This window comes from Taudactylus pleione, unplaced genomic scaffold, assembly GCF_031769625.1.
Source record: "Taudactylus pleione unplaced genomic scaffold, aTauple2 ptg000010l, whole genome shotgun sequence".
Taxonomy (NCBI): Eukaryota; Metazoa; Chordata; class Amphibia; order Anura; family Myobatrachidae; genus Taudactylus; species Taudactylus pleione.
In genome coordinates, this window is record NW_028284413.1 from 5,798,116 (window position 1) to 5,821,958 (window position 23,843).

The window sequence follows — 23,843 nt, forward strand, 5'->3', positions numbered from 1 at the left end:
GATGGGACCACTTAAAAAAACGAAAAAAATAACCTAAGTGCTCTTCTGCATCACTTCTTCAATGTCGGGAAAAAAACACCTGCCGCAGCTATTTAAATCCCCGACTTTCATTTGCAGGCTAAAACGGGGGTACCCATAGTGATCCCTCATGTTTTTACAGTTTTAGGGGGTCCTACAATTTTTTCCAGATACATTTCGTTTTTTTTCGCAAATCCCACTTCCTGGGTCCCGTTTTCGTAGGTTTTATATTGAATACGGGGATAAAGCGGGCGTGCGCCCGATCACTTATCCCAGGAAAATCTCTGATATGCAACGTAAACTTCGACAGTGAAGTTTACGTTTCATTATTGAATACCCCTATAAATGTGAAAGCGAACTGCAGTTACAATAATAATATTGAAGGGTATACTCTATATTAGTGGTTCCCAAACTTTCTTGAATCACAGCGCCCTAGAGTATCAGTAATTTTTTCATGGCACCCCTAGGCCAAAAGATTCTTATTGAGAAATTCTGCAAATATTATTAAATTAAGTCAGTTGTGCTTAGTTTTCATCCATAGGTTCAGTTATGAGCCTGTAGCAAGGGCAGTTTAAGACAGGAGGGGGCTTGTGTGCAAAATACTCCATGCTGGCCCCCTCCTCTCTGTTGTGCAGTAGACTCACACAGGTCTCTGGTAGCATGACGTCTGCACCATTGTCCCAGAGACACCTCTACGGCGCATGTGCAAATCTCTGGGAAAATGGCCGTCGTGCCATTGACCTAGTGATTTGAGCTGATAGTGCAGTGCCGACACAGGGCCTCGCACAGGTCAGTATAAAACATGTGTGCAGGGTGTACATTGTGCGCCCCGCTGGGTCCAGGGGCCCATAAGCACTGCACACCCTGCACCCACTATAGATACGCCAATAGGCTGTTTGCACACATATTTTATTATTAGCAGCCACCTGCTCTACATTTTGCCTATCACATGGATCATAAATAATTTAATTCAAGGCCACCAACCTGTGGCACCCCAGCAAGTGCCCCAAGGCACCCAAGGGTGCGGTTTAGGAACCACTGCTCTATAAATGTACTGCTTCACATATTTTGCAACAATTTTATTAACACATTGATAGTGTGACCCCACTTCATAGCATATTTATCACAATCTGCATCTGAAATGCCGATGCGATGTGATAAATTCGCCCAAAATCGCAATGCGATATTTGAATGCATCCCAAGGATACAGTATATCAAATACCGCATACAGGGACAGAGCTTGCGAGAAAGCTATGTGCCTACAAATTTCTCCCATGCACTTATAAGGGTATTTTTAACAAAAAAATCCCCGGAGAGTGTGACCACCCATATACAGCTTGATACTCCCTCCCAATGTATAGTGATAAAAGTTATATTTTACCTAATTACTGCTAAAAGTGTGTGCCCAATCGGACTTTATGGAATAACCCATTTAATTTGTCTTGATCAACGTTTCCATTTTGTTTAATTATATTCTCTGACCTTAGTCAGGTTAATTAATGTAAATCAAGCCTCCGATATCAATTAATGAATTGGTCTAAGTTGAATTATTTAAAATAGAGCAGTGTGGGTCATGTTGGCGTGTCTGGCATTTTATGAGTCAAAGACATAGGACATGGGAAGCAGAAGGAATTCGCACTATTTCTCGCAATAACTAAATACATACTGTAATGGCCACATGTAACAGCAATTATAAGTGACCTTTCTGGCGAGATCACACATGACAGAAAATGCGTGCTACAAACATTTTGCAACATTATAATCTGCTTGTGTAACAATCTTTAAATCTGCAAAACAAAATGCAAATAAATATCAAATAAAATGAAACTTTCTTTCAACTAGGGATGTGCAGGCTCGGATACGAGGCAAAACATCATCTTGCATGGACAAACATCATCATTCCCGGACAAAGTCCAGGAATGATGATGTTTGTCCATGCAAGATGATGTTTTGCCTCGTTCTGAGTTCCGTTTTTTTGGAGGGAAAAATCGGAACTCGGCGTGCAAACTCGAACCTATCCGAGCCTGCACATCCCTAATTTCAACATGAATAAATACTATATTCTAAGAAAAAAACATTGTACCTGTTCCGAAGTGTCATGTATTTGTCCACTTTGAAAGAAGAGATTCATCTTTATTAGTTGCTCTTATGGTATGTTAAGTAATAGGTGTATTCATGCCAAGGAAACACACACAAATAAACCTCAAAACATATAGATTTTATAATTTGTTTTTTTTATTTAAAATGAGTATACAAGTTATATACATAAAGATCTGAAGTTCTTCTGAGTAACACATTTTAGCAAAAAATGACCATATGAAAGACTAATGCAAATGTAATTTTTTAGGCTATGCACAATGTGTCTACGACAGTGGTTCTCAAACTCTGTCCTCAGGACCCCACACAGGTCACATTTTCCAGGTCCCCCAGCAGGTGCACAGGTGTGTTGATTACTCACTGACACATTTTAAAAGATCCACAGATGGAGCCAATTATTTCACTTGTGATTCTGTGAGGAGAACTGGAAACATGCACTGTTTGGGGTCCAGAGGACTGAGTTTGAGAACCTGTGGTCGACATTAAGTCGACACACTATGGGAAAGATTCAGAGCTGCTCGCTGCTGGCGAGTGCTCGCTCTTAATCAGGGCCTTTTTTTTTTCTTTCTTCCGCCTCCAGGCCACTCGCAAAGCTGTGGGTGGCCACCCACAGCATGTGCGAGCGGCCTGGCGATGGTCGCGATTATCGTGACCATCAGGCTTGCGACAAGACCCTGTGGTAGGGTCTTGGCTCCCGCAAGCCCGAGGGGACTTCCTGCTCTATTAGTGTGTATTAGTATTAGAGTGATGTCAGTAGGGCCGCACAAAAACAGCAGGCATTCCTAAGGGAATGCCTGCGTTTGTGCAGCCACCCCCCTTCCAGCCTACAAAACGGGGCGAGCTGTCAATCAACATCGACAGCCGAGCCATCTTGTAGCATGCCCTGGAGCGACTGAACTTCAGTCGCTCGCTAGGGCTCGCGCATGCGCACCCGGACGCGGCGCATGTGCAGGGGACAAACATTGACCCGCTTGCGAGAGCTATGCGCTTGCGAGCGGGTCTGAATCAGCCCCTATATCCACAATAAAAATGTTAACAGGGCATTTGAACCATGTGGGGCTTATAGCTTTAAGCAGGCTGTTCACTGGCATGTTTAAAGTTTTAAGACCTGCACAGTTAAATGCTGTATGTAGCATTACATCTTTACATTAATACGATGCAAGCACAAAGTTCAGATGTTGCTGTAACCCATAGCAACCAATCAGATTTTAGCTCAAAAAATGACATGTAGAATTTTCACTTTGCAAATATACATGAATATTTTTTTTTTTAATTCATTATATTCTAATTAGAAGGATAAGATCATTTATCACATTATTGACAACTATTTTCCTGACTGAGGAATACTGTATTAGTTGTGGCTTTATGCTTCTCTTAACATCCTAGTGCAGTTACTTGAGCTCAATTAATTAATTCATATTTAATTGACTGATGTCTTTAAAATCAATAAAGTTATTTCCTTAATTATTGTGTTATCTTCTACTGCTTCTTTTTGTAAATACTGTATAAATGTCTTGGGATTACAAGATTTACATATCTTTCAAATTTAGATTCATAGCATCATAGAGGATCATTGTTTATGAAAATTGGCAAACTGTATCGGGAAAGACACATAGGGGCCTATTTATCAAATGAATTGTCTTTAAAATATGCCTAAACCTCTGTTTCTGTAGGTTTAAAGCAAGAATGAGCATCACAGCTACTTAAGAATCTGTTGTACAGTATAATTACTATATGTAGATGAGCGGTCCAGTTTTACTCGGATCTCAAAACCGGCATCATATTGGCTATCCAGCACTTGTGTGTTTTGGATAGCCAATAAGATTAGTCCGAACTGATCCGAACTTGCGCTAACTTGGCGAAAAGAAACTAGAAAAAAAATGAACTGCTCATCTCTATGTAGAATTATCTAGAACTCATAGCTTAAAAGAAATGAAGCATCAAAAGTTAACTGTCCAGGAGTCCTTTTGAGTTTGAAGAAGGATTTTGAGTCAGGAGAAACTATTTCTCAGTTCTAGAAGACAAAATGGAAAATAATTAATATAATGACTTGCAAGTAAATATAATGGGTTTGGTGCTAAATAGGTAGTATGTCATCATTTAATCTTAAAATACACATATCTGTACAGAAGATGCACACAGTACAAAAATAAATGTTGTTTAATAGCGACTAAATCACACATGGGGCCGCAAATAACGACATTGATATAATAAAGTTCAACTTGTGGTTTAGCCTCTATTAACCAACCAGAGTGGCTTTCTCATTCACTAATCAGACAGAGCGGAGCCACTCGTACTTACAGACAGGTCTCCTGGATCATCATTTGTTGCATCCTGCAAGGAAGAAGTATGCAACATCTATAACAATCCCCTCCATGGACTTGGATGAATAATCAATTAATAAAAGAGATTATGGTGTTACATGATTGTTTTTCCATGTTTTTAAGATTCTTTTTTAATGTGGCACTTCAGGCCCCAACAGTTCTACAAGGGCCAGCATGCTCTAACAGCCTTGCGTATGCTGGAACTTGTAGTTCTACAAGTACCTAAACAGTTTATGGTTGCCCAGGCTTCCTGATATCAGTAGTGCAACACATAAAATTGCTAATTTGTAATATTCAACTATTTATTGAAGGGGGTAATTTTTTGCAGGCCTGAGTGTGCTGGGACTGTTTGATATTACAAGGAGATCCATGCTGTGGATTTCTTTTTTATATCAGGGGTGCAGAGAGAGATGGGGCGAGTACAGATTACCCGGACCAGACCTTTCTGATAAGTAAGAGTAATGCTTACCACCCCCCTGTTGGCACACGCTGTCGTACATTATGACTAATAGATATTCTTCAGAGTGGGACATGCTCACACAGCCATGACTGGCTACGCACCCATTTTAGCATCAGGGCCCAACGGATGTCTCGGTGGCCTTATTTATAGTGTCACCAGCGCATCCTTTGGTTGTGACTTTTGTGGGGGAACCGCTTGCTTTCCCAAATTGCAGCAACCAGCCCAGGCTATGGTGCGCTGATGCAAGACCACTTTTGATGAGGTGATATTTATTTGTTACTTCTACATAAAAACACCTAAATTAAGTTGTTGATGATGATGACTGGTACACTCTAATAATATAGATATATTTAACATACTATGCTGAGTCTCCATGGCCGGGATGCAGCAAAGGTAAACACATGTTCCATTGAACTGGCGATATATCTATAGTGCATTGCCACGTGTGTACAGCGGATATGTCTGTGAATGACGTAGTTCACAGATATATCCAATCTTCTGTGTAGCATAGCAGATGGCCGATATATCTGATGGTGTGTGCAGGCTGCGGAGACCAGGCGGTGATTGACAGCTCAACTAGGTGGGCAAATTAGATGCCCGTCCATTTAAGCTGTTAAACCGGCACATCAGGCAGACGAATTGGTAAGCGAGTATACACTTACCAATCATCAAATAGTTCTGCCATCGAACTAGTGTGTACCCAGCTTAAGACAGTCAGACAATCTCTTCAGAAAGATAATCATAATTTATTTTCTTAAATGATAATTGAGTTTAACTGCATTAAATAAACTGTACCTTAATATTATATATATATATACATATATAATTTTAAACACAACTACACAAATTTTTTCCACTACATATACTATGAGAAAGATATCACAAATTAAATAAATTATTTATGATAGTTGTTATGTAGTTTTTACCATATACTTTTAATGAACATTAAGATTAGGAGCCCATTAACATTTCAGAATGTGTTTTACAACACTGTTGTTTTCATCACAGTACACCTGCAAAATCAAAGCACAAAACACAGTTATTATCTTCTGGAACTTGCATCAAAACACAGAGGGCCTGATTCAGAGCCGGACGTTCTGACCAGAGCGCTCGCTCTGAATCAGGGCCCTCCTACCTAAAAATGGAGCGGCCTCTTGGACGCTCGCATAGCTGTGGGTTACCACCCACAGCTTATGCGAGCGTCCATGATGATGGTCACGATGATCGCGACCATCGGGCTTGCGATGAGACCCTGCGGTAGGGTCTCGTGGCCGCAAGCCCTGGAGTGATTTTGGCTCTATCAGAGCCAAAATCACTCCCACTGACATCGCTAGTGATGTCAGTGGGGCCGGACCCAGACGGTAGGCGTTCCCATGGGAACGCCTCTGTCTGGCAGCCACGCCCCTGGCACACCCACCAAAGGGGGCGTGCTGTCAGTCACCATCGACAGCACGCCCAGCTTTGGTGCGAGACCCGGAGCGACAGCTTGGCTGTCGCTATGCTGGTCTCGCGCATGCGCACGACGGAGCTCCCTCCGTCGTGCGCATGTGCATTAGGGCACCATCGACCCGCTTGCGAGTGTCCTACGCTTGCGAGCGGGTCTGAATTAGGCCCAGAATTCTTTCAGCAAATGACTAATCCAACCTTCAAGCTAAATTCATAGAAACACCAAGTTCAAACATGTTCGATTTTCTAAAAAGAGAAAACTGTCGGAGACAATGGAGGCGGTCGCCTCCGGGTGCTAGCCCTGAAGGGGGCACCTGTTACTCTAGCCCTCTTCTTTCTTTCCCCCCCACAGCTCCAATCTCCCATCTGTGGCACCCCGATCACCTCACCCACACAGGTTCCCCTTTTACTGCTATCTCTCCTCTCACAGCTCCAAACTATCCCCCACACCCACAGCACCCCTGACCCCCCCACACACAGGTTCCCCTTTCCTGATCTCTCTCCCCTCACAACTCCAAATTCCCCCTTCCCATCTGAAGCACCCCCAACCCCCACACAGGTTCCCCTTTCCTAATCCTTATTTTCCCTCACAGCTCCAAACCCCGCACCCATCCACTGCACCCCTGACCACTTCACCCACACAGGTTCCCCATGCCTGCTTTCTCATCCCTCACATCTCCAAACTATCCCCCCACCAGTGGCACTTACGGCCCTCCCACACACACACAGGTTCTTCTTTCCTGCTCTCTCTCTCCCCTCACAGCTCCAAACCCAGCATCCATGGCTCCCTGACCCCACACACACACACACAGGATCCCCTTTCCTGTTCTCTCTTCCCTCACAGCTCCAAACCCCCCATCTATGACACACACCACACAGGTTCCCCTTTCCTGCTCTCTCCCTTCCCATCCACAGCAACCCCTCCCACCTCCACCACACTGGTTCCCATTTCCTCCACTCTCTCCCCTAACAGCTCAAAACTCCCCTTACCCATCTGCAGCACCCCAACTCCCCCTCCTTCACACAGGTTCCCCTTTCCTGCTCTCTGTCCCTTCACAGCTCCAAAACCCCCATCTATCCATGGTACCCTTGACCCCCTCACCCACACAGGTTCCCTTTTCCTGTTCTCTCTCTCCTCACCGCTCCAAACTACCTCCCACCCATGACACCCCCGACCATCCAACACAAACAGGTTCCTTTTTCCTGCTCCACAAAGGTTCCTCTTCCCTCACAGCTCCAAACTTCCCTACCCCATCCATGGCTCCCTGACCACCACTCTCCACACAGGTTCCCCTTTTCTGTTCTCGCTCCCCCATGGCTCCAAATGCCCCATCTGCGGCACACAACACTCGGGTTCTCCTTTCCTGTTCGCTCTCCCCTCACACAGTTCCAAACTCACCCCATTCACAACACTACTCCTCCCCACACAGGTTCCCTTTTCCTGATCTCTTTCCCCTCACAGCTCCAAACTCTCCCCATCTGCAGCACCCCCTCCCCCACACAGGTTCCCCTTTCCTGATCTCCTCTCCTCTAACAGTTTAAAACTCCCTCTACCCATCTGCGGCACCCCAACACCCCCCTCACACATATTCCCCTTTCCTGCTCTCTCTCTCCTCAGCTCTAAACATTCCTTCCCCATCCGTGACACCACCCTCCCCCACACCAGTTCAACTTAACACTGAAAGAGGGAAGAGCCAAACATCATCATGACCTTCCATACACCCTCAGCCTGGGTGGGAGCTACAGTACCATCCTGTTCTTCCACAATGAATGAATGAATTTATGATTTATTAATAACATGTAGTAACAATATATTAGAAATGGAGAGCACTGGAGATTACGTAGTTGTCATGTTCACATTTAGAATGTTGACACCATAATGTCAACATTCAGGATGTCAACATGTGCATAATGTTAACATTCATAATGTTGTCATTATGAATGTCCACAGCCAGAATGTCAACACATGAATTTAGGATTAGGCTGCAGTTTGGTTTAGGCTGAAGTTTGGGTTAGGCTTCAGTTAAGGTAGGGCTAAGATTAGGCTGTGGTTATGGTTAGGTTGCAGTGAAAGTTAGGATGCAGCTAGGGTAGGGTTATGATGAGGTTGTGATTAGGGTTAGGCTGAAGTTAGGGTAAAGTTAGGATTAGGCTGTGGTTACAGTTAGGATGTGGTTTGGGTTGGGCTGCAGTTAGAGTCGGGTTAGAATTAGGCTGTGGTTAGGGCTAGGTTGTAGTTGGGGTTGGGATAGGATTAGGCTGCGGTTAGGATTAGGCTGCACTTAGGGTAGGGTTAGGCTTCAGTTAGGGCAAAGTTAGGATTAGGCAGTGATTAGTATTAGGGTGCAGTTAGGGTTAGGCTGCAGTTAGGGCATGGTTAGGATTAGGCCATAGTTAGGGTAGGGCTAGGATTAGGCCACAGTTAGGGTAGGGTTAGGATTAAGCCACAGTTAGGGTAGGGTTAGGATTAAGCCACAGTTAGGGTAGGGTTAGGGTCGAGCTGCTTTTAGAGCTTAATTAGGGTTATGGTTCAATTTGAGTGAAGGTTAAGCTGAAATTGCATTGTCAACATTTTGACTGTTGACATCCGAAAGCATTAAGAGGTAGAGCATTGCAGATAGAGGTTTATCTCTAGAAGTATTAGGGGTCCTTCAAAATTTTTATATGGGACTGACAAAGTCCTAGCTATGACCTTGCATGGAAGCTCAGGCTGGCATGTGGGGGGTCGATATTAAGGTAATTACTGTTTGGAGTGGGGTATCTGGACCACTTTAAAATACAGTAGGTAGCCACTGAAGGACACAGTGGGAAGTGAGGGGAAAATGACGAAACATACAGAGGGGTTGAGTAGCACAAGAAATGAAAAACAATGGGAGGGGGGGGGTTAAGAGCTAATTTTGGAAAGCACCAATGGAGGCGATTAACTTAATTACTATTGGGGGTGAGGAGTTTATTATAATAACTACTTGTTAACTATTTCTTGAAGTGAGATTGGCATAAGTACTATACTTAATATTTTATCCTTATGCTTGCAGCTGCTGAATGGTTTTCTTAAGATTTTCTCTCTAGCAATCAAAAATTATATACAATAATACTGACAGCTTCATGTTCATTTAAAGAATTGTGCATACTGTGGATATCATTTAGTTAAACAGTGTCCATCATGTTTTATTTCTCTATAGCAACAATACGTAATCATACGTGGGCCTGGATGGTTGAAATCCTTATCGGAAATTATTATGTATCCATTAAAATCTCGATCTGTCTGAATGGTGCTTGATGCATCTGTGTCCCTGTATGGAGGAAAAGGTAACAAAATCTATAAAATATCATTACAGACTTATAATAATGCATATTTTTAGCACTCAAAACAGCATCAGCAGCAATGACCTACAGTAATGGCAATAGACACACTCTCCTTATGATTAAACACATTCACTTTCAAAGCCTGCTGAGAAAAATGTTTTAATTTAGTATTTGCCTGTATAAAGTCACAGAAATAAAACATAATGATTATGGTTTGTTATAGCATCTTTTGTTCTGCATCTTATATATTTCATACACCCCCAACTATTCTCTATTTCACAATTGGCACTTAAAATCCTTATTTCTTTAAAATGATATTTAATTTTATCCCTATTTGTGCCCCAAAGCATTAATAACATTGTCCTATTTACCAACGTTCTATTCACTACTGAGCACTGGATTTCTCTTTTTTATTATTATTATTATTACACTTTATAGGGTGTAACAAGGGCATCGCAGTGACCTACCTTAGGCAAACAATCGGACAGCACAAGGTGAAACAGTATAGTACAGTAACAGTATGAATAAATAGCAAAAAAAACATTACAAATCATAAAAGTCACCTTGATTATATAAAAGCACCATGCCTGCAGACTCAAACAGTTATCAGCATGTATAGGTTCCCTGTGACTTGTAATATGCATTCTCTAATTTACAGTATCAGTTACACTAAAGTGCCAAAAGTCATGGGATAGATGCTTAGCATTGTGTAGGACCCACTCTAGCCTGGCTAAGTGCAGCAACTCAACGTGGCATGGCTTCCACAAGTGGATGTAAGACCTCTTGAGAGATGTTGACCCATGCCGTCTGAATAGCTTCCCACAGCTCCTTGATATTTATAGGTGCAGGATCTTGGGTGTGAAATTGTGAATGGACTGACGCAACTCACGAATGGATAATAGATGCTAACCCATACTTAGGGATTGACAAGACCCAGTACTGAGGCGCAGAGTCCACTGTGCCAGAAGTATTCACCAGGGATCCCTGCAGGAAGGTTTGGACTTAGCTGTGTCTGACATGCAGGTCACAGCTCTCAGACTTGGTTCCCTTGTACAGGTACTGGTGTTCTGTAGACAAGAGTAGGGTACGATGAAGACGTACAGCGAAGTTGACAAGCCAGGTCAGAACCAAACGGACAAGACGGTACCAAGGAGCAGATATTTGCAGGTCACAGAGGATAGCCAAAGGTCAAAATGGTATACCAAGCACAGTATCAGGGAGCAGACGAAGTCAGGTCATGAACAAAGCCAAGATCAGGAATGAGCAGCAGTATCACAGGTAAGGTAAGGAGCCTATACTCTGGCACCTGTCCAGTGCCAGAGACTCCCTCTTATAGGGAGATCAAATCTCGAGCCAAATGTGACTTCATGTTTGGCACGCCTGCCATTTTAAGTTCCCCTGCAGGTATGCATGTGCACCCCTAGAGGAGCCGCGGCCACCTGCACTTGTTAAGCGCATCAGAGAGGAACCGGGAGCAGAGACATCAGCAGTGGGTGCCGGGAACTCTCTGCCTGCTGCATGCCGTCTGCTGGACCCCAGTGCTACCGGACCCAGTAAGTAACGTTCAGTGTTCGGCGTACTGTGACATGGACCTCTACACCATGTCCCATAAATGCTTGACTAGGTTCATGTTGGGCAAATGTGGTGACCACACCATTCATCTGAACTCTACAGAATGCTCCTCGAACCAGTTGTGGACATCTAGGGGACGATGACATGATGCATTTTTCCTGATGGAATATTCCATCATTGTGGGGTACATGAAGTCAATGAAGGGCTGCAAATGGTCATCAAGCAATGCGACGTATTGGTTACCGGTCAATGATGCATTCAGGCTGAGCAGCGGATGCAACCCATGCCACGTGAACTCACCTTACACCAGTATGGAAGTATCACAAGCCTGCATGGTGCCTTGTTGACAACTGGTGTCCATGGCCTCATGGGATCTGCATTATACCCAAACTCTACCATCAGCCCAAAACAACTGGAACTGTGACTCATCGGACCACGCCACATGTTGCCAGTCCTCCAGGGTCCAATTAGTGATGTCACAAGCCCAGATGAGGCACTGTGTCTGGTGTCATGGTGTTAACAGGTGCACTCTGGTGGGCCTTCTGCTCCCATATCCCATCCCATAGAAGCTAAAGAATGCTACACTGACCTGCTGGATATGTGTCTGGTACCTCTTGCATTAAGTGTGGATGTGAATTGTGCTAGTGTTGCTTGTCTGTTACCATGGACAATTCTGTCAAGAGGAATGGGTATGAAATCCCGGCAGTTGGGATGCCTACTGTCAATATACCAACAGCAGCATCCCGACAAATCTATGGTAATTATAGTAACCCTTCCCCCTTCTACCACTGTTCCGACATCCTTACACTAACCCTCCCCCCATCCCATACTAATTCTAACCCACCCCGTTAGTGCCTAAACCTAACCCTCACCCTTTGGTGCCTAAACCTAACTCTTTTCCATTAGTGCCTAAACCTAACCCACCAAGTGATGCCACATGTAGGTATATCAACTACAACCCCTGGCCAGACACCACAAGGCATTCCCGGTACACAAGTTACACCAAAGATCAAGGAATGTTGAATGTCCACACAACTTCGGAAATGGAATGTCCCATCCATCAGGTACCCCCTATATAATGCCCCAATGAACTCAGATAATTGACGTTGCCTTGCAATGAGCAGCTTAGCCGGTATTCAAACTGACTCAGGAGATGTCAGATTACAACTGATACAGGTCTGGGGATTTTCAAGACATCACAGCATGGTGACGCAACCTACCATTACCTTTACATACTGCTATCCTATGACTTTTGTACATCGGTGTATATTGTCTTAGGGGGCATTTGAGTTAGAACTTCTGCACCTCCCAGTCCCACACAATTCTCTAATGATAATTTGCTCCATAGTATTGAAAACATTTAACTTCTATGTCAATGATCACATGAAAAGCCCGTAAGGCTATAAATTGAGGTGTCCTAATAAGCATGAAGGCAGTTCGGAAGAGGTGTTCCAGAAACAAATAACAGAGCTCAAGAATCTCTTAAGAATACCCACTGCCCAGCATCAGAGATTTCCAACTGAAGAACTAACTGGGAAGACAAACAAGCACTACAATTATTACAGTATATAATTTTTAAAAAGAATTCAAGAAGAAGAATTGTGGGTGGGTAATTTGGTTCTTGTTGTCTAGATCAGTAGATCTCAAACTGGAGTACCCCTGGGAGTAATCGCTGTGTCATTCAGGGGTACATAAAAATGTTCCTGTAATGGTTGGGCAGGATCCACAGGTGATAATAAGGCACATAGGAAAAACAATGTCCTAGCTGCAAGCTTAAATGTTTGATCAAAATATGAACAAAATCTCCATGCTTTCATTTGCTAAATACACATATTTGCAGTTTGTTATTGTTTGCAAAAGTCTCTCTGTTTTGTATACATATATGGGGATGTGGTTATTATCCTGGCCGTCGGGATGCTGGCGCTCAGAATGCCTGCACCAGAGTCTGGGGAAGGGTTAGGCACTAGGGGGAGGGTTATGGTTAGACAGTAGGGGGAAGAGGTAGGCTGCGGGGAGGGAGGGTTATGCACTAGGGGAAGGGTTAGGGTTAGACACTAGGGGGAGGGTTAGGGTTAGGCAATAGGGGGGAGAGGTAGGCTGCGGAGAGGGAGGGTTAGGCACAAGGGGAAGGGTTAGGGTTAGACACTAGGGGAAGGGTTAGGGTTAGGCACTAGGGGGGAGAAGTAGGCTGCGGGGAGGGAGGGTTAGGCACTAGGGAAAGGGTTAGGCACTAGGGGGAAGTGGTAGGCTGCGGGGAGGGTTAGGCACTAGGGGGGAGAGATAGGGTGCAGGAAGGGAGGGTGAGAGTTAGACACTAGGGAGAGGGTTAGGGTTAGGCACTAGGGGGGAGAGGTAGGCTGCTGGGAGGGAGGGTTAGGGTTAGACACTAGGGAGAGGGTTAGGCACTAGGGGGAGAGGTAGGCTGCGGGGAGGGAGGGTTAGGGTTAGACACTAGGGAGAGGGTTAGGGTTAGACACTGGGAGGATGATTAGGGTTAGGCACTAGGGGGGAGGTAGACTGTGGGGAGGGGGCGTTAGACACTAGGGAGAGGGTTAGGGTTAGGCACTGGGGACGGGTTAGGGTTAGGCACTAGAGGGAGAGGTAGGCTGCGGGAAGGTAGGCTTAGGGTTAGACACTAGGGAGAGGGTTAGGGTTAGGCACTAGGGGGGAAGAGGTAGGCTGTGGGGAGGGAGGCTTAGGGTTAGGCAGTAGGAGGACGGTTAGGGTTAGGCACTAGGGGGGAGAGATAGGCTGCAGGTGGGAGGGTTAGGGGTAAGGGAAGGAGAGTATACTTATTTCCTTCTATCGGGATTGTGACCCTGTCGGGATGCCGGTGTTAGGATTCTCACCTCTGGCATATTGTATCCAACCCCATATATGGCATTAGTACTACCATGTAGCTGGTACCATGTACAATAAGAGTAAAACCGAACGTGGGAATATTTTCTCTTTCTTTTGTCTCAGAACCAAACAATGTCAGACAAGACTTATGCAAAAGAAGTTTTCAATTCTTAATTTATGTTTTAGTAAACATGAAATTGCTAGACTGGACCACTGCAATCACATAGGATTGTTTCAAAGACTTTTCAAATAACATTCAATAAAGAATCATTAAATGACATTAACATTGTCTATACACAGTAAATAAAATGCACATGTCCTAACTGGCTCTTGCAAATATAAAATATGCATCACTAATATACCTGTGTGGACTACCAAACAATTGTGCAGTAATGCTAGAAATGAAACATAAACCACAGCCCTATCACATTGTATATCCAAGACAAGATTCAAATCTTAGATAAAATGCCCACTCTGAAGTTACAAACGATATTTGGGTGACTTGAAAGATGGAGACCCGGATCACTGTGTGCACAGTAGGGGCCTGCAAATGTTTGTAGCAGCGCTGTTATCTAACTTCAAATGTATAAATGTCTAGTTCAAGAAACAGACGCCTGTGTTAAATAAATGGTTGTCTCTCACCAAATCTGAAGACACAGTGCCAGATGCACTTGGCAGAAGGCATGGGGATCAATTGACCTCCAGAACACTAACAGGGGTATTCAATATGGGAGCGAAAACATTGTTTTTGCGATAATATCGCACCTATGACGTCATTGTCGCAGGTTTTAGTTTTACACCGTATTCAATTTCAAAGACTTTTCGCAGTTTTGAAAAGTCTTTGATAAAAAACGGAGATAACTTTTCACCATTGAATAGGTGTCGAAAAAAAGTGCAGAATTGGGATTTAGGGGTGCAGGCTTAAAAAAAATAGCCTGCACCCCTGGGAATGACATTTAAAAAAGAACTGTGTTAACAAAAATGTAAAAAAAAAATAGGGACACCACAAAAAATTAATTTAAAAATTGGGGTAAAAAAAAAAACTGGGAAAAAATTGATTAACAATAGGGAAATAGGTTCAGGGCTATTCTCCAAGTATGCGGCAGATGTTTTCTAGAATAGATTTATAGCGGGAGGTGCACAATTGCAGAATTTTTAAAAACTTACTTTAGGGACTTAAAAATATGCTAGTACCCATTTTCATGTACCCCAAATTTGATGGGACCACTTAAAAAAATAACCTAAGTGCTCTTCTGCAACACTTCTTCAATGTCGGGAAAAAACACCTGCTGCGGCTATTTAAATCCCCGACTTTCATTTAAAGGCTAAAACGGGGGTACCCATAGTGATCCCCCATGTTTTTACAACTTTAGGGGGGGTCCTACAATTTTTTTAAGGAAAAATTCGTAACTTTACGCAAATCCAACTAAGGAGGCTCCCGTTTTCGTTAATTTCATATTGAATACGGGGATAAGCGGGCGCGCGTCCGATACTTTAACGCAGGTAAAAACTCTGATATGAAACGTAAACTTCGACAGCGAAGTTTACATTTCATATTGAATACCCCTCTAAGTCTGTGGCACTACAAGTCCCAAAAAGAGTTTAATCTCAGGAACTTGTCTTTGGATGCTGTAACACTGTGGGGTAGATTTATCAAAGCTTGGAGAGATATAAAGTACCAAGCAATCAGCTCCTAAATTACAGATTACAGGCTGTTTGCAAAATGACAAGGTCTGATTGGTTGGTACTTTATCTCTCTCGGAGTTCTGTCTCCAAGCTTTGATAAACCTCCCCCGTGTACATTCTCCACAGCATTTCTGTGCATAAAATACCGTAGGCTGTACTCTCTGCAGGCTCCCTCTCTCACTGCTTCTCTTTCTTTTTCTAAGCTCTTTTCAGCCTCAGCAGTGTCACCATTCTGAACTCTGGGTCTCCATAACAGAAATTAGATGGCAGTTCTATTTACCAGAGATGGCTTGCACTGATCTGCTTTAACACCTGCCGCTTGAGACTGCTATCAGTTTCTCCACAAGTCAGGTGTAGTCTGCACAGCAGAGTCCCAGCTGCCAAGGCAACTTCTGGCTCACTAGCGAAATAGATAGTAGGTCTTGAAGGACTTTGCAGCTGAGGTTCCTCTGCAACTGCAAGTAAGAGGATTTGTTGGGCACAGCTTAGTGATATCTCACAATGATGGGGTTTTAAAATATAGTCTTACATAACCAGAATACCCAGTATATACTGTAATACAGCAACTCCAAATGCCTAGCATACAGTGCTGCAGCACCAGAGTGTCCAGTATATAATGCAGCACAGGGTGGAACAATACAGCAGGACATCTAGTATATTTATTTTTCAGTATGTTTGAAATAAACAACATAATTGTATCAGAAGCCTCAATGAATGCAATCAAGGCTCTTTCAAAAGGGCTTTTCAATAGAATGTGATAAGGGAATCTCCTTCAACAAATCTTAAGTTTGCCCTATCTAACTAACAGTATTTTGTTTTGAATGGAATGGGAAATCACTTCTGTGGCAAAGGATTAATGGGGTATATCGTGGGTACCCACTAGGTTATATATTGTGCTAGTGTGTACCCACGATATATCCCATTAATCCTTATTTAATGCAAAACTCACACATTCTTAGGAAGTCGCACAATGTAATGCAAACTCGCATGTTTCTCACACTCCCGCAACTCGCACTGCCAAAACTCGCATCAATTTAGTAAACTAGCGGCTCCCTCCATTGAAGTCAATGGTGGGAACCGTTCATTGGCTGAGAGAGGCTCTCCAGCCAATGCATTCCTATGAGAAATGTAGCGGCTGTCACGTCATTCGCAAAGTACCATCCTTAGAAGATGGTACAAAGGGCCTGATTCAGAGCCGTTCGCTATTTGCGGTCGTTCGTTCAAAAACAAGGGGTGGCTATTCAAATGATCCGTTCGCAAATTGCAGTCTGTTCACACCTCTAAGTCTGAACGAGCGTGCAAAACATACGCTCGTTTATTTGTTAAAAACGCCCCCAGGCCGCTCGCACCATACGTCATGTCCGCTATTTATTAGATTAATCGAGTACATCGACCAGCGTATGAACTGCTCGCTATTCTTGTGGTTGGTTTTTTCAACCGCTATTTTGCGAGCAGTTCTGAGTTTAAAAAAACCAAGTGACGTGGTCAATGACGCTGCTGTATTAATTATGCACTCCCTTAAAACGCCCGTTTTGACCTTTAAGCACGCCTGCGTTCGAATTCCACTCCCCCGTTTACAAGCATCTTCCCCTGTTACCACCCACATACGCCTCATTCTGTCACTCAAAATAGCATACACTCGCTATATAGCGTACAAACTATTTTCGGCCGCACTGACTGGTTCGCACATGCGTACGAAAAACCGTACGCATGCGCAGATGTGCGAACATCGCTCGGAACGAGCGTACGGCCGCTAGCGAGCGGCTCTGAATGAGGGCCAATGTCCGATGCGTCCGGGCTTGCATTTTTTTTTAAGACGATGGTGGATGCCGAAAGAGGACCAGAACCAATGGGTAGGCGAGTATGGTATGTTTTTCACAGGTCCCAATTAGGATTCTACTGGACAAGGGGACAGACTGGTGCTAGGGACAAGGTAAGTATGTAGTGTGAGTGCAAGTTAGTGTGAGTGAGTGCCTGTGTAATAATATATTAAAACCTTCAGTGTGTGTGTCCTGTTGTTTTTTTTATATTTCTTTTGCAGGTGAATTAGATGTACCAGTGGGTCCTTAATGCCCTGCATGCTGGTACTTGTGGTTCTCCAAGTACCCGTATATGGAGGAGGCTTGCCGAGACCTCTAGTTCTCCTGTAAAGGACAATAATATTTATTAAATTTTTCACACATTACACTTGGTACCCACCATCCATGGGTGCTGAGGATAGCCCTGGGCTATCAGCCCAGGCCTGGGGTGCCCTGGAGAGGGGGATCCCCACCTCCCCAGGATTCCCCAGCCTGGGCTGACTACTAATGCTTTGGGCAGGAGACCCCATGAAGCTGGTCCCTCAGCTGTGGCATTATACCCCTGCTAGAAAGAGTCAGGTGCTGGTTGTGGCTAATACGGGGGAGCCCTATTCATTTTGTCCCTCATCTTTCCATAACCAGGACTGGCTCACTGAGCATGGTGCTGGTTGATTAAAATACAGGGGTGATCTACATCTTTTTTTCCCATATTTTCACAAGGACCGGCTCAGAAAAGCCCGGTGCTGGTTGTGCATTTAGGGGGGATCACATGTAATTTAAAAAAAAAAAAATTACACTTTTATATCATTTTTTCACACAGAAGCATGCATGGATCTCAGTGATCTGTGCATGCTTCTGTGTAACTCGCACCTTGTAATGAAAGTCGCATTAGAAGGTGCGAGTTTACCTGCAGTTTAACTCGCATGCACTCGCATGTGAGTCAAACTGGGACCCTTAAACTTGCACCCTATCACATTTGCGAGTTTAGGGACCAACTTGCCTTTCCAAATTTACGAGAAGGTGCAAATTTGTTCCACACTAAAAACTTGTACCCGATTACATTCCGCCCAATATACTGTATCTGTGAATTACGTCTTTTACAGATATATTCCAGTGGCCGTGCTGCAATATATATGAAGGATATGTTGTTCACATCTGCAGGTGTTTACACATGACTAAACAACCAACCATTTTACTGGCCACAGGAACCAGTGAAAATTACATCACAATTTGTTCTTCTGGGCAGACATATTGTGTGGCTGATTGGTAAGTGTGTATGCTTACCAAAATTGGTCGGTTGTTCGGTCTGCCGGTCCGTCATCCAGATGTGTACCTCACATAATACTATTATTTCAAAGACTAGATAAAATAAATTAATAACTAAGTCATATCTATGTACTGTGATAAGAATCACATATACCGGGTAAAAATCCATCAGTAGCTTTATTGCTCACCACAGGCAGGTTTACAGGACATGGCAGTTTCACTTGGAAGACAACACATAAAGTCTTCCAAACAGCAATATTTCTTCAGTGGACTTGTAGGTCCAGGACCCCTAACACTAGTCACCCCCAGCTCAATAAGCTGGGCGACTATTTCACCGCCAGGCTAATTTTCCCAGCGTCTCTGTCTCTGTAGTTCTTAAAACAGCTTCCCACAGATGTCTGTAATCAGCTGCATTTCCAGGCACTGATTGAGGCAACACCTGAACTGGACATAACACAATCCTAATGTCTTTGCTATTCCACACCTGGGAGTTCTGGATATTCCACATTTACTTCATGTGGAATTATGCTGACCCTTTCACAGTACTTATAGTCAATATTTAAAACTGATGATGAAGTCATATTTTTTTTCTAATCTATTTTTGTATATTATTTTATTTTTTCATTATATTTATGTATTATTTTTAAATGGAACAGAGACAGAATAATTACCCCTGAATATTAGAGAAAGAGATTTTTTTTCTAGAACTCTAGAATAATACACTTTCAGGAATGTACAGTACTCTATAAAATGTAGAAGGTGAAGTTAACTTTATTTTTTCTACAGTAATGCATATAATGACATCTAAAAGCCATTATTTATCCAATCACTTTGGAATCACACTGGCAGCAAATTGTTTGCAAGTTTTTGACTAAAGTTTCCGCCAACACCCTTCTAGATATGCAAGGTAATGTTGTATAATGAGTTATCTAAATATCTTACAGACATCCTACCTCTTTTTATACATATTTGGGCAGCACAGACAATGTAATGGTTAGCATTACTGTCTCACAGCGCTGGGGTAGTGGGCTTAATTCCCAGTTTGTATATTCTCCCTGTGCTTGCGTGGATTTCCTCCGGGTACTCCAAAAACATACTGGTAGGTTAATTGGCTCCCAACAAAATATTACCCTTATGCTGCCCATCCACTAGAAGACAGGAAAAGACTGCACGATTACGACATTGTAATCGTGCAGTCGTTTGTCAGTCTATGATGTGCCTACACTGAACGAGCAGTCGTTCAGTGTAGGAACATCAATCATCTGCTAACATGCTCAACCTGACATTATCGTCAGGTTGTCCTCCAGCATGTTTGCCCGATGATAGATGTCTAAAACGACCAGCGGGAGCGCGTATCACTGGTCGTTTTAGACATTTTAGTGAACGATTTGCAAACGATGAATGAATGTTTGAACGATAACGATATCGTTATCGTTAAATCGCTTAATTTAATCACCTAGTGAATGGGCAGCTTTAGTGTGTAATGTGTATGAGAGTATGCGGTAGGGAATATAGATAGTAAGCTCCACTGGGGCAGGGACTGATGTGAATGTGGACAAATATTCTCTGTAAAGCGCTGCAGAATATCTGTGCACTATATAAATAACTGGTAATATTTAATAATAATAATAATAATAATAATAATAATATTTACATATTTTTACATTTATTCTGTGTGGTCCATCATACACAATTAACAGTCAATTGATAACTAAAATTATATGTACACTTTCTAAGCTTCTTTTTTGTAGTGTGCATGCACCAGTTCCCCCTGTTTACATTTATTGTCCCTTGGAGTGAGGTGGTGGAACGCATACTTCTGGCCCAGCCGTGGAACGCACACTTTTGCTCGCATCCATACGGCAGTCTGTAGTGGTGGAACGCAAAGGCGGATATCCGGATGCACTTTGTACCGCAAAGCTTTATTTTCTTTGGCTCTCACTGTATATTCATTTTAAGTTAGAGCTGGATCTACTTGACATGCTAGATCACTTCCAGCGGATGCCACATATGTTCCACAGTTGGAACGCATGAAGGTGTATTAACGATTTTTAATGCTTCTTAGTGCTGCCGCAGTGCCGCACCTTCCATAATTTTATCCTAGCCCCATGAAATAGGGATTTATGAGTGGAGCACAGTGGACTAAAGTTTTAATGTGCTGAGGATCTATAGTGACTATCATTTATGGATTTATAAAACACTAGATGACATTTGTCAGGTCCTTAAGATCCTTATTGAAGTGTGCAGCTCTAGGTTGCGCAGGAGCGTATTTTTATCTATTTTGTATTAGTATGTAGAAAATGTCATGGACATATTAAATCATACATATTAACAAAACAGGAACATACAAAGTTATTGAAGAAGGTGCACGATATGAGATAGAAAGTAGAGAAGCTTTTGAGAGCTTACAGTCTGGTAAGATGAGCTGCCAGTCACTTAAGTATTAGTATCCCCTTATTGAGATGTGTCCCTACCACACTGTAACAGAAGAATTTTGTGTTTGTTTATTTGTTTATTAAATCCCATTGCCCAGTGAGCAGGGGAGCTCTAAGAAATGAGGGTGGTCATGTAGAAGTTTTCTTCCTGGATCCCTTACCCAGGGAAATATGGAGATGGCAGCTGCAGAGGGGATATGGCACAGCGTCAGAGTTTTTGGTATCTTCTGCATATGTGCGATTCTGAAACATTATTTCTGAAGAAATTTGTTGGAAATATGGTGATAGTGTCCGTCTCATCTGTCTTTGTTCTGGAAGCAAGATGAGGGGTGGGCCTCCATGGACAATCTGCACTTATTATAGATACACCACTGCCACTGAGGACTGCCAGGATTTGGTAATCCAGCCATGACATAATTTGAGGTTTTCCACCCATCAAGTGAATAATACCACCAGAGGCGTAACTAAGGTATTTGGAATCCAGAGCAAAATGAAAAATGGAGCCCAAATCCCTCCCGATGTGCGCTCGTCGAAAACGTGGACGTGGTCACATGCCACAAGGGGCAAGGCCACTGAAAATGGGGGAATCAACATGACACATCACCATTTCCCTTCACTCTAGGAGCATTCCTTTCCATTCCATTCCATATGCACCTTAATACCCTCAATAGTAGTGCCCCTTATACAGTGCCCATTATGCAATACACCTAGTAGTAGTGCCCCCATGCAATGCCCACTGTAGTAGTGCCCCTTATGCAATGTCCCCAGTAGTAGTGCCCCAAATGCAATGCTCCCTGTTGTAGTGCCCATTACGCAGTGCCCCCTGTAGTGCCCAGTATACAGTGCCCCCAGTAGTGCCCCTTATACAATGTCTTTTATACAGTGCTCCCAGTATTGCCCCTTATGCAGTGCCCCTTATATAGTACCCCCTATGCAGTGCCCAATATATAGTGCCCCTTATGCAGTGCTCCCTGTTGTGCCCAATATACAGTGCCCCCAGTAGTGCCTCTTATTCAGTTCTCCCAGTAGTGCCCCTTATACAGTGCCCCCAGTAGTGCCCAATATATAGTTCCCCCAGTAGTGGCCATTATATAGTGCCCCCTATGCAGTACCCAATATATAGTGCCCCCTATGTAGTGCCCAATATACAGTGCCCCCAGTAGTGCCCCTTATATAGTGCCTCCAGTAGTGCCCCTTATACAGTGCCCCCAATAGTGCCCAATATATAGTGCCCCCTATGCAATGCCCAAAATACAGTGCCCCCAATAGTGCCCATTATGCAGTGCCCACTATGCAGTGCCCAATATACAGTGCACCCAGAAGTGCCCCTTATACAGTGCCCCTTATGCAGTGCCCCCAGTATTGCTCAATATATAGTGCCCCCAGTAGTGCCCCTTATATAGTGCCTCCAGTAGTGCCCCTTCTACAGTGCCCCCAATAGTGCCCAATATATAGTGCCCCCTATGCAATGCCCAAAATATAGTGCCCCCAATAGTGCCCCTTATGCAGTGCCCACTATGCAGTGCCCCCTGTAGTGCCCAATATAAAGTGCACCCAGAAGTGCCCCTTATACAGTGCCCCTTATGCAGTGCCCCCAATAATGCTCAATATATAGTGCCCCCAGTAATGCCCCTTATATAGTGCCCCCTATGCAGTGCCCAATATACACTGCCCCCAGTAGTGCCCCTTATACAGTGCCCCCAGTAGTGTCAAATATATAGAGCCCCCAATAGTGCCCTTACATAGTGCCCCCTATGCAGTGCCCACGGTAGTAGTGACTTTTACACATAAAACACGCAGACACACATACAGACAAAGTTATACTTACTTATAGGGATCCCCGCTCCTGCGCCCGCCGCTCCTCTGTCCTCCCGCTTAGCACTATGGGAGAGACGTCATGACGTCTTTCCCTTTACTCAGTGCGGGAGCTGGAAGGTGGAGCTCTTGAGTGAGCTTCAGCCCAGCTCTGGCCCTGGGTGCAGCAGGTAATGAGAGTCTGTCTGACTCTAATTGGCTGCTAAAACAAACACACCGCCACCGGGTAGTATGAGTGTACTACCCAGCTGTGACAGTGGTGTGTTTGATTTACTGTATAATGCGGACCGCACTCACTACAGTCTGCACTATACACTGACCTGGACGCCAGTCTGGAATCCCTGCATAGCCGGTCCGACGGCGCCCAGGGCACGTACCCCACCCGACTCCCCTTAGTTACACCACTTAATACCACTCCTGAGTCGGGAAGTGATTAAAATACCCTAACTGTTTAAACCAGCCACCTTTTGCATTATAGGGTGGTAGTCCTTAAAAATGTATTTTAAAAATGGAACATTGGCCCTCATTCAGAGCCGTATGCTCTGAGCAGAGCACACGCTCTGAAGGAGGGCCGGGCTCCATGAAAATGGAGCGTCCTCCTGGACGCTCGTATAGCTGTGGGTCACCACCCACAGGCTATACGAGCGTGCATTTTGATGGCCGCGATGGTCGTGACCATCGCGACCATCGAAATTGCGAGCCGGAGCCTGCGGTTGAGGTTTTCAACCGCTAGCTCTGGAGTGATTTTGGCTCTATCAGAGCCAAAATCACTCCCACT